The sequence below is a fragment of the Pagrus pagrus genome, assembly GCF_965226575.1.
Source record: "Pagrus pagrus genome assembly, chromosome: 7".
NCBI lineage: Eukaryota > Metazoa > Chordata > Actinopteri > Spariformes > Sparidae > Pagrus > Pagrus pagrus.
In genome coordinates this window covers 30185165-30200430 of record NC_140191.1, presented here as the reverse complement: position 1 = coordinate 30200430, position 15266 = coordinate 30185165, and the positions used below count along the sequence as shown (strand labels likewise).

At 39.5% G+C, this 15266-nt stretch overlaps 1 protein-coding gene across 5 annotated transcripts in view; it reads left to right on the top strand.

Moving 5' to 3' along the window:
• Positions 1-15266, top strand: part of gask1a (golgi associated kinase 1A) — a 70336-nt gene that overhangs the window by 8948 nt on the left and 46122 nt on the right. The window contains exons 1-2 of one of the 5 annotated variants that reach the window (XM_084357567.1): positions 6227-6278; positions 7851-8213. The exons of 3 other annotated variants lie outside the window; for them this stretch is intronic. The gene's annotated coding sequence lies outside the window, so the exon portion shown is untranslated. Of the gene's footprint in view, positions 1-6226; positions 6279-7850; positions 8214-15266 lie in introns of those variants that run through there. One more of the 5 variants, XM_084357566.1, reaches the window with a different exon arrangement.

Below are 15266 nucleotides of genomic sequence, written 5' to 3'. Positions count from 1 at the left end.
TTCTCAGCTGATATGGAGTGTCCCAAATGGTTTGCAGATGGAACTTATTGTCTTGCAGTGCAACAGTAAGCTAAAACCTAAATTCAGAGAGGCACAGGGAAAAGCAGACCTGACTGGACAATTTCTGAGAGAATTCCCTCCATCTTTCCCAGAGCTGTCCAAAGTGTTCAGTCACATAATGTGCCTTTTTGGAAGCACATACTGTGTGTGAGAAACTGTTCTCAACCATGAACTTTAATGAATGCAAGTACAGGTCAAGGCATACTGATGCCTATCTTAAAGCTGTACTTACGGTTTCAACTGTGACCATCAGGAAAAATGTGGCTCAGCTGTGTGAGCAAGTGTGTCTAGCAAATGTTTTCAGTGATTTCATTTGTCAGTTAGTGCAAGGTTAGAGCACATTATTTATACGGAAAAAAGATTTGCACAAACCAATGTCTATACAAACGTATACGTCACATTTTCTTTTTGTTTAATGTGAAGAAACTATGAGCAGAAGTACTGCCAGTTGTCTGGCAATAAATAAAGTAATGGATGGGACCCTTCTGGTCGTTCCAAAGTTGTGGCTCAAAACTAAGGGTGACCAGGCTTTTGCCATCAGGGCCCCTCATCTCTGGAACGACCTTCCTGAGGAGATAAAGCTTGCAGAATCAGTAACTTGTTTCAAATAACATATTATTAACATAATATTAAAACCCACTTTTTTAGACTTATGTGAAAATGTAAGCCTTTTTGTATTGATTTTTCATTTGTCTTTCTTTTTATTCCTTTTACTGTTCTGAGTCTATGTATCTGTGTCTAATTGCTCTTATGTGATGTGTTTTTCTTACCATCCTTTCCTGCTTTTATGTATTTATTTTTAATGTATTATCCTTTACTGTTTATACTATTCTTAATCTATGTATCTGTACTTCATTCCCCTGATGTGATGCTGCCTTCTTATTGTCTTCTTATCATCCTTTATCTATTTTATTCTTTTAGTTATCTCTTTATTTGCAATACTTTTTCTCTGTGATTTTGCCTGTTTTTGCCGCTTTTATTCCTTTTACTTGTATATTGACTTGTGTTTTTATATTGTGTTCCACCTTCTTGGTTTAACTCCACCTTAGAATATGTTTCCTTGTGTTTGGCTTGACTGTTGAGTGTAAATGTAACGTAATATTGTCTTCCTGAGTTTCCTGTTTTTGCTTGTTTGTCAAAGCACTTTGTAAATTCGTTTTTAAAGGTACTATAAAAATAAAGTTTATTATTATTATAACTATTAGTTTAAAAATGTATACAAACTGCAGTTCGCATTTTTGTATTATTAGGTTGATAATGGAATTAAAAAACTACATTTTCAGAAATATTACTGGTACGCTTTCTTATAGTATGTAAATGGTGAAGCGGCCCTCCTATGAGATGCAATGTCTCATGGGAGTGCACAGCATTCGCCACAAGCTAATTTGAGCTTGAGACCCCTGCTCTACAATGTGCAAATGAGGGCCTATTATAATTTTGGAGTCTGACGAATAAACCACATCCAAATTTCTCATTTTAAGGCCAGTATTGCAAATCACAGTGCAATATGGTCTAAATGTGAATGTAAATGTGCTTAATCAATGACTTCAAATGGTCTGTGAAAAAACGTTAATGTTTTGAACTTGGTTTACAAATCCAGCAAATATGGAGCAACTTTTGTATCTCCAGAGATCAAGATCGAGTTCTGTTTCTGGCCACTTGGTGAATTTAAATCCAATCATTCCTCTCTTTTAAGCTCTGTTTTTGGTCTCCACCAGCTCCTAAGAAAATTATCGCGCTGTTTAGCTGTCAAGTGCTCCACTGTGTTCATAAGCTAGATGCTAACTTGGTAGTTGATGAGAGCATTGAGACTGAACCAAACAGAAAAGTTGTGTGTTGTTAAATCAAAACAATGAGCTGAGCTAAGTAGCAATGCTAAAGTTAAAAATTCGTAGGGGTCTCAAACTCAGATAAGCTTGGTGCCACTGCCGTTTTTGTCATCTCGTAGGGGGGTCACTACACCTTCCCAAATACTATAAGAAAGCGCAATATTTTCTGAAAATGTTGTTTTTAAATCCATTATTAACTATACTAAAATGCAAACAGCAATTCATATACATTTTTATGATTAGTTTTAACAGTGCAAATGTTTTTTTTCCCCCCAAGTCTGAAATAACTTATTGAAACCTTGCACTGAACTAACAAATGAAATGAATCTGTACTTTATTTCTTGCCAGACACCTGGCAGCACTTCTCATATTTTCTTCATAGTTAACCAAAAAAATGCAAACAGAAGTAGACATCTCTTAGGTCATTATTCATTAGTTTTTGACAGTGCAAATCTTTTTTCCTAATAAATAACTAATTTAAACCTCGCACTATGCTTGCTGTGGAAGTCGGCTATCCGGTTAACCACAGTGTTGGGGCTTCCACCGATTAAATTACTTGGCCATCGCCATAAATCAACAGTCCAACGACGCTCTGACCGGAGGTGTCTACTCTGTGCAGCAGCAGCGTCAGCAACAGAGCTGCAGCACAACAGGAGTCATATTTAACTTTTAGTGTGGAGACAGCTGACTGACAAGACAATGGCAGAGGATTTCTTGTCAAAGAGATAAGCAATCGCGCCTGTTTGGTAATATGTCAGATTTCAACTCATAACAGGTAATCTGATAGCATTAATGAGAGAAAACTTACCTCTCTGATAAGTTGGAGATGTGCAGCCTGTCACCTACAGCTCTTCATCTAACAGTTCCTTGTTAGATTAGTCACAGACTAAATAAAACTACTCCCAGACATATTTAAAATTGATCCGCTGTCTACAAATGCCTAAAAATGACAGCTGTTTTGCGCTGTAGATGCATTTTTGATGAATGTCAGCGTTGCTAACTGAAGACATCGCATTTCCTGTGACAAGTCTATTTCAAAGTAAAAGTCAACTTGCATTTTTTAAAAATAGAATTGTGTTGTCATTTCATTTGCTTATGTAAGCGTAGTTTAAACGTGAAACAACTAAGAAACATAATTAAATAAAAAGATAATTTTGTGGGTCGGATTTTATTATATATAGGTCGAGAGCAGGATGGAGGAGGAGGGGCCCATGGGCCGGTAGTTTGAGACCTCTGGCTCTATAAACTCATCACTTTACAAATTACATGTAGATTTGATATTAATGGTGTAAATGGTGTAAATGAAAATTCATAACATCTAACCAAAGCATTGCTTTCAGATGAGTCAAATAGGTCAGTGACTGCAGTATTAAACCACTGATAAATGTGGGTTAGTGCATTTTGAAGAAGATTCACCATAGCTGATGACTGATACTCACACAATGGATCTGCACAAAAGAGTAACTAACTGATGTCATCACATATCAACAACACAAAACTTGTATCTGACCAAGCAGAACCTCCTCATACAGTTTGCATTTCTCAATTTTCTCTGTCTATTTGAATAACAGCATACCCTGCCTGTTACCATGTAAGCTGAACTAATAAAGGCTCTAGGAAAGGGCGAAGGTGGAGGAAGATGCACGCATCTCTTTGCCTCAGTGTCCCAGCAGATGTTCCAGGTTTCTTCCATCAATCAATCAATCAATCAATCAATCAATCAATCAGTTTTTATTTGTATAGCGCCAATTCACAACAAAAGTCATCTCATGAGCATGAGCAGGTCTAGACCATACTCTTGATTAATTTAAATTTCAAGAAAACAGGCTTTCAGTATCCTTTCAGGGCTCATCTTTGCTTGTATGCATGAGGATCAGCTTTCTGCATTTGAAAACATTTGTATACAGTCTTCTATGAACAATAATCCCTGATGATGTCAATGAGGTCATTTTACAAGGTACAAGGTAGATGTAGTTGTCATTTTTTGAACAGCGTTTCAGAAAAATGAAATAGTCCCTAAGTCCTGCTACATCTATTTGGAGTGTTGAGGATGGAGGAAGTTTAAGACTTAAACAGCCTGAGGAATGAAGCTGCTCCGTAATCTGGTGGTATGGCAGCGGATACTTCTTCTGCCAGAAGGCAGCAGGGTAAACAGGTTGGGATGGGTGTTGTCTTTTAGTATCCTTTGGGCTCTGTGCAGAGACATCTCACTTCACCAAGGAGTACCAGTGATGTTTTAGGCAGTTTTAATTACCCGCTGTAGAGCCTTCTTGTTTCTTGACTTGTGCACGAAACAATGCCAGTTTGTGATGTCAGTATGCTTTCTATTGCTCTTGTGTAAAAGTTTACCAGAATTTGGCTCCAGAATATAGCCATCCTAATTTTCCATAGGAAGTAGACCCTTTTCTGTGCTTTTTTAACCAGGGTGGTGATGTGCAATGAGGTTCTCAGTGACGGTAATTCCAAGGAATCTGTAACTCTTCACCTGCTCCACCTAAGCTCCACTAATGTAGATGCGGGGTGTGTCTTTGCCTCCTTTTTTCTAAAATCAACAATCAGTTTCTTTGGTTTTGCTGATGTTGAGCAATAGCTTGTTCTCTGTACACTACTCTGCAAGAATGTTGATTTCCTCCCGATATGAACTCTCATTGTTGTTTGTAATACCGCCGATGATGGTGGTGTCATCCACATACTTCACAATAGAGTTGTGAGTCATGCAGTCATGGGTGTACGGTGTGAACAGGAGGGGGCTGAGCACACAGCCCTGGGGGGCTCCAATGTTGAGCACTAACATAGAGAAGGTGTGACTACTGACCCAGACTTACTGGGGTCTGTTTGTGAGGAAGTCCAATATCCAGTTAAAGAGCGTTGTACACAAGGCCAGAGTGTTTAGTTTTCCAAAAAGCTTCATAGGTGGGATTGTGTTGAATGCTGAGCTGAAGTCAACAAACAGCATCCTGATGTAGCTGTTCTTATTTTCCAGGTGTGTGAAGACTGAGTAGAGGCCAGTAGATATGGCATCTTCTGTGGATTTGTTGGCTCTAAAAGCATACTGGTGGGGGACCAAGCTGGCAGGGATGTTATCTTTGATGTGCTGGAAAACCAGTTTCTCGAAGCACTTCATTAGGATGGGGGTGAGAGCCACAGGGCGGTAATCATTTAGACTGGACACAGCAGACTTTATTAGGTACAGGAATGATGATGGCTTGACATCTCACTCTCCTGTGAGAGTAAGATGTTCAGTAATAACATAAGCTAGCTGATCGGCATGTTTTTAGTACACGGCCAGGTATATTATATGGAAGAGCAGCCTTTTTTGGGAGCTCCTACTTTTGTAGCCTGTGACATTTTGAATCATCTGCCACATATCTTTACTGCTGTTGGTGTTGAGGTCCCTCTCCAGTCTCTGCTGATGTATCCTTCTTGCCTCCTTGATGCCAGCTTTCAGTCTTGCTCTGGCTGTGTTATATGCTTCCTTGTCACCTGACTTAAAGGCAGCTTTTTTGGCTCTGAAAAGAGCCCTCAACTCTCCATTCATCCAGGCATTAGAGTTGGGGAGTAATTTTACTGTATTTGTGATTACCACATCATCAAAACATTTGCTGATATATGATGTCACTGAAGATGTATATTCTTCAAGACTGACGTTGTTATGCTGAGTGGCAGCATCTCTGAACATATGCCAGTTTGTGCACTCAAGTCCTGTACGGCTGCTGTAGCTTCATCTGTCCACACTTTAATAGTTTTTACTGATGGTTTGACCCTCTTTATAACCTGAGATTATGTTGGCAGAAGAAGCAGATAAATATGATCTGACAGGCCAAAGTGAGGACGTGGGAGGGCTTTGTAGCTGCCAGGAATATTTGTATACACATGGTCAAGGATATTTCTTCCTCTGGTGGGGATCTGGACATGCTGGTGGAATTTAGGTAAAACAGTTCTCGGGTTTTATGTGATTAAAATCACCAGCCACAATGTAAATTCCATCTGGTTGCTTAGTCATGTTGCTGCTGATGACATCATACAATTCGTGCAGTGCATTTTTTGAGTTTACGTCTGTGGGAATGTATACAGCAACTATAAAAACACTGGTTAATTCTCGGGACAGAAAATATGGTCAATGTTATCTTAAATTCGAGCATCAGAAATTCAACAGCTCACCAGCTGTTGAATTTCTGATTTCTGATGAAGGCATGGAAAAATATATCAAAAAAGTAGCAAAGATTTAAGGAGTTACTGGTCGCTGCAACTGCATGCGCTGCCGTCGTCATAACAACAGTTATGTTATTTAGTCTGTAGATAAAGGTTTGAAATGTCTGAACCTGCCTCTTGCTGCATTGAGTTTTATCATTTCTGTTTACCAATGCTAGCAGCATTGCTTGAGGAACAGTAAGTTTGTCTCTTGGTCTGTTTTTTGGTCATTTCACCATTTTGGTCCTGACTGAAATATCTTGGCAACTATTAGATGGATTGCCTTAAAATTGTGAGACATTTAGTTAGACATAGACATTAATGGTACCCATCAGGATGAATTAAAATAACTTTAGTGAGCCCTTTTTATTTTATTTTATTTAGATCCCCATTAGCCACTACAAAGGTAGAAGCTATTCTTCCTGGGGTCCACACACTTCACTCCTCTAGCGCCATCATCAAGTCGAATTTTAATTTGTCCAGTACTTTGGTTTGTAACAAAATACCTGTTTTTAAGACAACAATAGGTGATAAAGGACTTGGTTCCACAGCATCTTGACTTTCGAAAGATTTATCCTGATTCAAAGAATCAGACAAATTGTTATGCTGAAGTACAGCCTCAAAGAGCTGCAAACATGGTAACTCTATCTCTTGCAAGTCCAAGTGACCCCAACTTTCTGGAGAAAATCAATGGAGTAACTATTAAAAATGTGTGGGGAGCTGTGGTTTAATTACGTGTATGGTTGTTTTTAAACACCCCTGAGGGACTATGAGTTGTTTAAAAATGGTGTGAGGTTTTTATGAGGTCTTGGTCTAGGAACAGAACGTGAAGATGGTATGTTAAAAAGCTGAGTTTGCTGAGGTCATATCTGTCTGATATGGGCATTGATTGAATGTTTGGATGCTTCTGCAACACTAAAACCAAAATGAACGAACGTCAGCCCCAGAGGGAAAACCAGGCCGTTAAGTCCACAGCTTTTGTGAGGAAAGTAAACTAGAATTTTAAAAAATGTGAGTGTTCAAAACCATGAGTTCTTTTAGAAGATGTAACCCCGTTATAGATTTCTCTTTATTAGAAACCTTCTTCATAAAGATCATCATCTGCTAATTTAGATCATTTTTCATTTTATTTTTGTAATTTGATCTGAGGAGAAAGTCGCTGACTGGAGAGCAGCACGGAGGACTGCTCACGTTTCTCTACAGGAAGAGCAATGTAAGGTTGCTGTAGAAATCATTAGATATATGCTTGTTCACAGGAGAGTACTGAAATACATAAATCAGTATGCACCATAAATTGAAATATCTGGAAACGCATACAGGGTGGAATTCATACTGTCTGCTTGCCGATGCATTTGCTTATCCACACGTGCAACTGCCTACATGCATCATTTTCAGCTGTGACACCTTCATTCCATTGTGTGTGTGTGTGTGTGTGTGTGTGTGTGTGTGTGTGTGTGTGTGTGTGTGTGTGTCTGTCTGTATGTGTGTATGTGTATCATACTGGTTCATATTACTTCAGCTTTTCCACAGCTTATTGATGCATTTGTCTGCCTCAGGCATGTTAGCCTGTGGAGTAGTACATTCCTTCGTTCCTTTTTCTTCAGTGCCTTACATATATTAACAACACGTGCTCTTGTATTTAATTTCTGCAATTTAAAGGTGTCATCAAGGTCTGACATTGAGATGCACAAAGCTTATTATACCTAGCACTGCACTATATGCGTTTCACTCCTGAGCCGTGAATGATTTTCTCTTGTGTCCCTACCGAAGGTGTGGCTTATCCCTGCTTACATGCACAGCAAAGAAGAGGATCTGGTTTGATTGTCAGTAATGGAGCTGAAGATGTATGTTCAGTGCAACACTAAAACCGAAATGAACGAATGTCAGCCCCAGAGGGAGGTATTTCAATAGCGTCACAACCCCGAATGTCGTCACCCAACCTACCACTACCAAACCTGAACCTGGAACCAGTGGTGAGGATGCTTGTAACTCCTCCACTGTGGAGGGTAGGGAAGCTAGCCCTGCCCCATGCACTGACAGTTCCACACACCGGCAAGCACAGAAAGACAAGCTCTGACCCGTCTTGGCTGTAAGAGAGGAAATACTCCTCCTGGCACTGCAAGACAAATATAGGTAAGGTTTGGTGTAAAAATAAATAAAAACGTTCATTTTTAATCCATATATGGATATGTATGTGCGTGTGTGTGTTTGTGTGTGACTATATATAGTCACTCAAATGACTTCATTCAGTGCTTCACAAGCAGTATATCTATTTTGATTTGTACATTAAAAATCCAGTGATAGTAACAAGGGTATATTGCAAACAGGAACTGCTATAACGCAACTAATTCAGCATACTGTGAATAAAATATAAACATAGGCAAAATGGGTTTAAGTTGTAGACCACAACTATCTCACTCACTCCCCAGTAAAATGATGCTTGTTTTTTCTTTGCTTTTTTCCTCCCTCTAAGCCTTCCCTACAGGAATGATGCCTTTTCCTTCTGTATTGCAAAGCCTAAATTGAAAATACAGACATTTGAAAATAAAGTAAGACAAGATCTTTAATCCTCGTCTCCTCTTCCATTGGCTGCAGTGCTCTATATTCTCTATAATCTCTGTAATATTTTCTATGTAGAAAAACTGTATCAGGCAGTTATCTCTGTTGATTTCTCATTTAAAACAGGGATTTCATTGATGTTAACCAGGGAAGAGGCAGTTTCTGCACTCCCACGCTAAGAACACCAAATCACAAGTCATTTAACAGCATAAACATATATGCAGCTCAATCAGGAGAGAGTGACAAGCATTTATTGACATGTGAACAATAAAGATGAGAAATGTTAAAAGTCTTTGGCAATTAGATGCCATCGTGACATCATCGTATTTTAAATTGGTAATGAAGCCCTGTGTGGTATAGGATAGGGCTGGGTATCATACTTCTTTTTTGGCACCAACTGAATTGACTTAATACTACTGAGTATCAAAAAATGGCTTGTCATCCCATACCAAATTTCAATAACTTGGGTGTTAATCTTATGACAGGGCGTATGCAGGGTCTTAAAATATATTTAAAGTTGATAAATCAATTTCACGAAAATTAAGGTCCTTTAGTATTAAAAAGTCTTTAATGCCATTTTCCAAGGTATTAAGTTTTATAGCTTGATTTCAATATGCATATCTATCCAAATAGGTAAAGTTTGCCTGAATTTAATCATTGTGTGCCCATGAGTTGTTACCAGACATTGCCCCTCTTAACTCCTCATATAGGGCTCTATCTTACGCTCTGCGCAAAGCAGTGCACAGCACAGCGAAAGTGTCATTGCTAGTTTCAGACTGACGCTGTTGTCATCCCCTGGGCTTGTTGGTCTTAAAGTGAGGTGTGGTCAGTCATTGCTATTTTGAGGCAGCAGAAAGTGACAGCCCCATAAACCAACAAAAAGCTGATCTATAGTCAAAAGTGCAGTCTGTTTCCTGCTTTTTAAAGGACACATTAGATGCACCTACACAGGCGGGTTCACACCGTTCATACACTGATTTTATGATTTGAGAGGCTGCTTTCAGTTATTTTAAACATTTCCATGAACGCAGTAATGTACTGTACTGTAACAAATATCGTGGCACATTTAATCAGCAAAACTAGAGGTTGTAGTTATACCCTCTCCAAAGGAGTTCTAAATAATCAATTAAGTTCATCAGCTGTTCCTTGTGCACAAATGCGCATGTTAATGTACAAATACACATATCGATTCTGCTGCTGGAGGGTCAATGCAGGTAATGTCATTAAGATTTTCCACATTAAGGACATATTTCCCCCCTCTCATCCCACCCTTTATTGATCAGGATAATACTTTTTATGACCCCTGATCCACGGACTGAGAATCGTGCACACACACTCCTTCTCTGTTTAACAGTGTATTTTTTATATGCAGTTAAACAGAGTTGTTGATGGGACAGATGATTGTGAAATGGTGGGGCAGAGGGTCCAGCAGCCGAGGATCACATCCCTTTCCCTCAGCCAAGATGAGTGCCACTGTTTAATATGTGTCAGGCCCTGGCGCACCTGGCTCTAAAAGGAATGGAAGATGATACTCAGATTGGTTTGATTTATGTTCCACCCAAAACACACCCATGACTAATTCAGAGTCTAAGTACCATCTCTTTGCATCATGCGCCGCACTTGGAGCCCAGATTATTCGCCGTTTAACTAACAAAATTAGATATGCCCTAAACGCACTGCACTTTAGACCATGCGCTATAGACCATCTAAATAGGGCCAATGGTTTAATTTAAATAGATACCCGAGGCTCTTCGAGGGAAAAATCTGAAATATTTCACAAAAAAGCCAAGATTAGATTAAAGTTCCGTAAAAAATAATACAAATTTGTGTAGCAGAACATTGTCTCTTATTTTCTACCCCGTTTAATAATCTCAGCACCCCTCAGATTTATCTTTGGAGGGGCCCAATCCCTAGGTTAGGAACAACTGGATGTAACTACCTAATAGTATATAAAGTAATTACAGCTACAACAGAATTGATGCAATATTAATAATCTAATGATAAATGATCTAATAATATATCAGTCACAGGGCCAATATTTTTCAGAATGAGTTTTACTTTTGAATACTTTTAGCTAATTATATTGCACTTTTACTTAAGTAGGATTTTGAATGCAGAACTTTTACCGGTTGTGGAGTACTTTAACATTGTTGTATTGCTTCTTTGACTTGAGTAAAATATTTTAATACTTCTTCCACCACTAGGTATTTGTGATAACATGACCCTCCTGAAGCTCACCATTAGCTCAAGTTTAATATATTTCATTTTTAGTTTTTGTTCCCACCCTGCCTATTTGAATAATGTTGTATTTGTTAGCACAAACTTGGGCAAATGTGTTAGACTGTTTAGTTGTGCTATCTTACAAGCAATATCTAGTAAATGCAAGTCTGTCGCTGATGTAACCGGTTGGAACTTGAAGTGGGGATGATGTCTTAAAATGTATGGAAAGGGTCTTAAGAAGGTCTTAAAAGGTATTAAATTTAACTTAAGGATTTCTGCACATACCCTGTATCAGCGTCAGTGACCCAGTGAGCATACAGCATGCTTGTTGTGCTGATAGAAAAAGACTAGGTTATGCCAAGAGACAGGGCTAACCACATGTATGTGTAATGTAATCTTTTGTTAAAATGGGTTTCATAAAATGAGTGTTGAAAAATGTTTTGTTCAGGAACCAAAGTCAAGGTATTGGTATTGGTATCGTTATCAACATTTTTTAACAATACCCAGCCCTACAATAGGATATCTAGATAGAGTCTAGACACTATGGAGAGAGATATTTCTCAAAAGTATTTGTAAATGCACATACCATGATCCACAAATATTCCATGATTTACAAATGAGTTTTTCTATCCACAACCACTAAATTCCTCACTTGTGACTCGTATGTTGCCATTTAAATGAATGTGCTATGATTTGTGAAAATGTGTCTTTTTGTAAATTTATTGTTTGTAAAATGTAAAAACATTTTTTGCGTGTGCATTTTTTATGAAATGTCATTTGAACATTTGCAATTATGTGTGTCAAGTGTTGAATCTGCTTTTGTGGATCGAGCAATACATGCATTCATTCATTCTGCCAATGAAATAATTTTGAAACGTTCATTTCGCCTTTCTACGATCCACACGTGTGCCAGATCCAGATCTTCGTGAGGTTTCTTCAGTTTTTTTTCCCCGTGCTAAAAGGGTTTCTTTTAAATCAAGGGTCTAAGGACAGAGAATGTCATTCACTGTGCAGATTGTACCCACTAAGGCAATGTGATTGTGATTTTGTGCTATATAAATAAAATTGATGTGAGTCAACTCAATCCACAGTCCAGGCTACATTATTCAGGAGAGACAAAAGATTCATTACAACACAGTTTCAGATTTGTGAAATCTTTACTCTATCTGTGGAAAATCCAAAAAAGGGAACATTTTCCGGATTTTCTTCACATGTAGGCCGCATTAGACCAGGTCTTCCTCAAAAACCACTATGCATAGACTTGTCAAAACTGGTCTAGAGTACATTCACATCAAGACAACATTGGACATGGTCTCCTTAAAAAACACACCATACTGTACCTAGACTTGACTATATTATCCTTTCATATTTGGAAAACCTTTATTCTATTTGTTAAAATACAAAAAAAGGGACAATTTAAAAAAAAAAAAAAAAGGCTAAAGAATCTTGCAAACTCAGTTTTATACTTATGAAAGCTTTATTACATTAGTGACAATGCAACACATTTGATTCATTGTCCTTGCCATTGATGTCTCTTCTTTCTCACTTCAAAACAAAAGCAGAAAAGTTATCTTTTCCTTTTGAAAAACAATCAGAATATCTACATAGGTTGTTCAATTGGTGAATTCATGTTGTAATTCTTTAAAAACATTACTGTTGTTCACTCACCTTTCCTCGAACTGGCCCTGGTCAACCTGTCCTGCTGCCTCTGCCGGTGTTTTCATCCTACTACAAAGCCTGTTCCTTTGCCTGCGTTAGAAGTACCATAATTCAGCCATTAGTGTGCTTGTTCTTCATTTGACCTATACTTTATATGAAGACATGTTTATTTAAAGTTTTCCTTCAATACTCCATTACAGTTATCAACATTTAATTGAGGAGTCATTTCATTTAGCCCTCTTGTTTTGCTAGTATCTGCCTGCCCGTGCTTGCGATTTTGAACAATACTAGTGTTTTGGCTTCTTTTTTTTTGCCTGCCTTAACCCTTTCCCCGTTCATCCTGTTTGTGTAATGTGTTCTGCCTGCTGACAAATTAAACCCTGTTTTGAGTTTCCCAGCTTTTTGAGCCTGTGATTGTGCTTTTTGGTCAAAAGCAGTGTTTCTCAGTTTTTACTGTCACTATTGCTAGAAACTACTGCTACATCATTTGGTAGCATTCCTAAAATAAGTACTACTACTTTTATTGTTTCAAGTACCTATGGAGTCCTTTAACTTCTACTGACACATCCATATATAAGTCTGTCTTTTTTTCTTCTTCTTTTCCTCTTGCTCCTTTCTCACCAACTGTCATTTGCATGCCCAGCTTTTGTCTCAATTTCCCTCTGTTTTATTTTCTGTCCCTCTTATATTCTGTAAGTTAACACCTATTTTACTTTCCAGACATCTTTACTTTTTTCATTCCTTCTTTATAGTTATACTATATATATGGTTACCGCTGTGCTTCGGTATAGGAGGTGGAAGGATCGAATCCATGTCCAGGTGGGCCCTAACGCTAAGATTCCACTGGATGCATGTCCACTGCGTTATGGCTCCAGTACGGTTTTGCTGCATCGTCCGTCGTCCGGCACCCCCCACCAGCTGTGTTTTAAGTCCACCACGGCGCAGCTCCACTGAACAGCTGGAGTTACAAGACCGAGGAGTTCCCGCAATAATTACATAATCACCCACGACCGCAGTTATAGGTATGTGTTATAAACACAACAACACAAAGTGTTCCCGACCGAAGGTTTAGAAAAAGTGCTTGTATTTGTCTCTTTTTTTAGGTTTTTGGGCTGGCATCAACACGGAGTGTTTTATTTTGAAAATGAACCAGATGTCATCTTGTTGTTTTGTGTTTGACTTCCTGTCTGCTCTGTGCTGAATTTGGCTGAATTGCTGCATCGTGCGCCGGCATCCGCCGGACATAGAAGTCCTGCGTATCTGCTCTGGAGGGCTGCGGACTGCTGGAGCCGGGACGCAGCAGACATGCAGTGCAGCGGACCTGGTGGAAGTTAACACATAGACTAAAGTGAAACCGATCAGCTTTGCTGCCGTGGCGGAGTTGTAACGCAGCGGACACATATCTGGTGGAATCGAGGGGTTAGGCAAGGTCCTTCACTCTCCCAGCCTACCTCGTTTTTGAGTGGGCCCCAGTAACAACAAGTCCCAACACGCTTAACATGAGCAGCTGACCAGAGATCATGACGAACCTGGAACTTCCAGTGCCGACTACCACGTTTAAGTGATACAGTACCCTCTGAAAGTCTGCTAGAAGATGTGAATGCAGCACTAAACACCATAACACCTACTGAGTCCATAACTGAAACCAACAAGTTGATATACACTACAGCAGCAGTCATCCTTGAGATGCTTGGCCACAAAATGAACAACAGTAGCCACAAGACACAGGGTCCTCCATGGAAATAAGTTCGCAGATCATCAGAACTGAAGAAAGGGCTATTGTAGAAGTACAACAGGCTGTCCATATCTGAGGCACTGGAGACTGCCATACAAAGACTCCCAGCCTTGGCTACCCGCCTGAAGAGATACACTACAGAAAGAGTGTCAAGTATGGAGACAGCACCTGGTCCTGACACGATTCATACCTACTGACTTACACCATGAACGCCTGGCAGCACAAATGAACCAGAAGGGCGGCAATCCTATCCAACTACTGCCCTATAACCTGCCTCTGCACAACATGGAAGCTCCTGTTAGGCATCATAGTGGCTCGGATAGGTAGGCGGATGGTTCAATACATGAGAGTGCAGAAAAACCAGAGAAACATCAGCTGCTGGTCGACAGAGCGGTCAGATTGTAAGACCAGACAGTCAAATCTGCTCCTGGATTGACTTCAAGAAAGCCAACAACTTGATGCCGCACACATGGATACTGGAATGCTTGGAACTGTATAAGATCAACAGGACACTAAGTGCCTTCATCAATAACTGTGAAGAAAGGACTGTGGAAGAAACATCTAGAGAGTGTGGAATATACCAAGGAGATGCTCTGTCCCCATTGCTGTTCTGCATAGGCCTGAACCCCCTCAGCCAGGTCAGCACAAAGAGCGGCTATGGATACCAGTTTCAGAGCAGAGCAATCATCAGCCACCTCTTCTACATGGATGACATCAAGCTATATCGACTCACTGATTCCCATCATAAGGATCTACAGCAACGACATCAGAATTTCATTCAGACTAGATTAGTGTGGTCGAAGAGAGGGAAGATGATCAGAACTGAAGGGGTTGAACTACCAGAAGGCAACATAGCAGATGTAGACAGCTACAAGTACCTTGGGGTCCCACAAGCAAATGGAAACCATGACAGTCAAATACCTACATAGAGTAAGCCAAGTCCTGAAATGTCAGCTGAATGGTAAGAACAAGGTCCAAGCAATCAACACCTGAAACAACAAACATCAATGAGT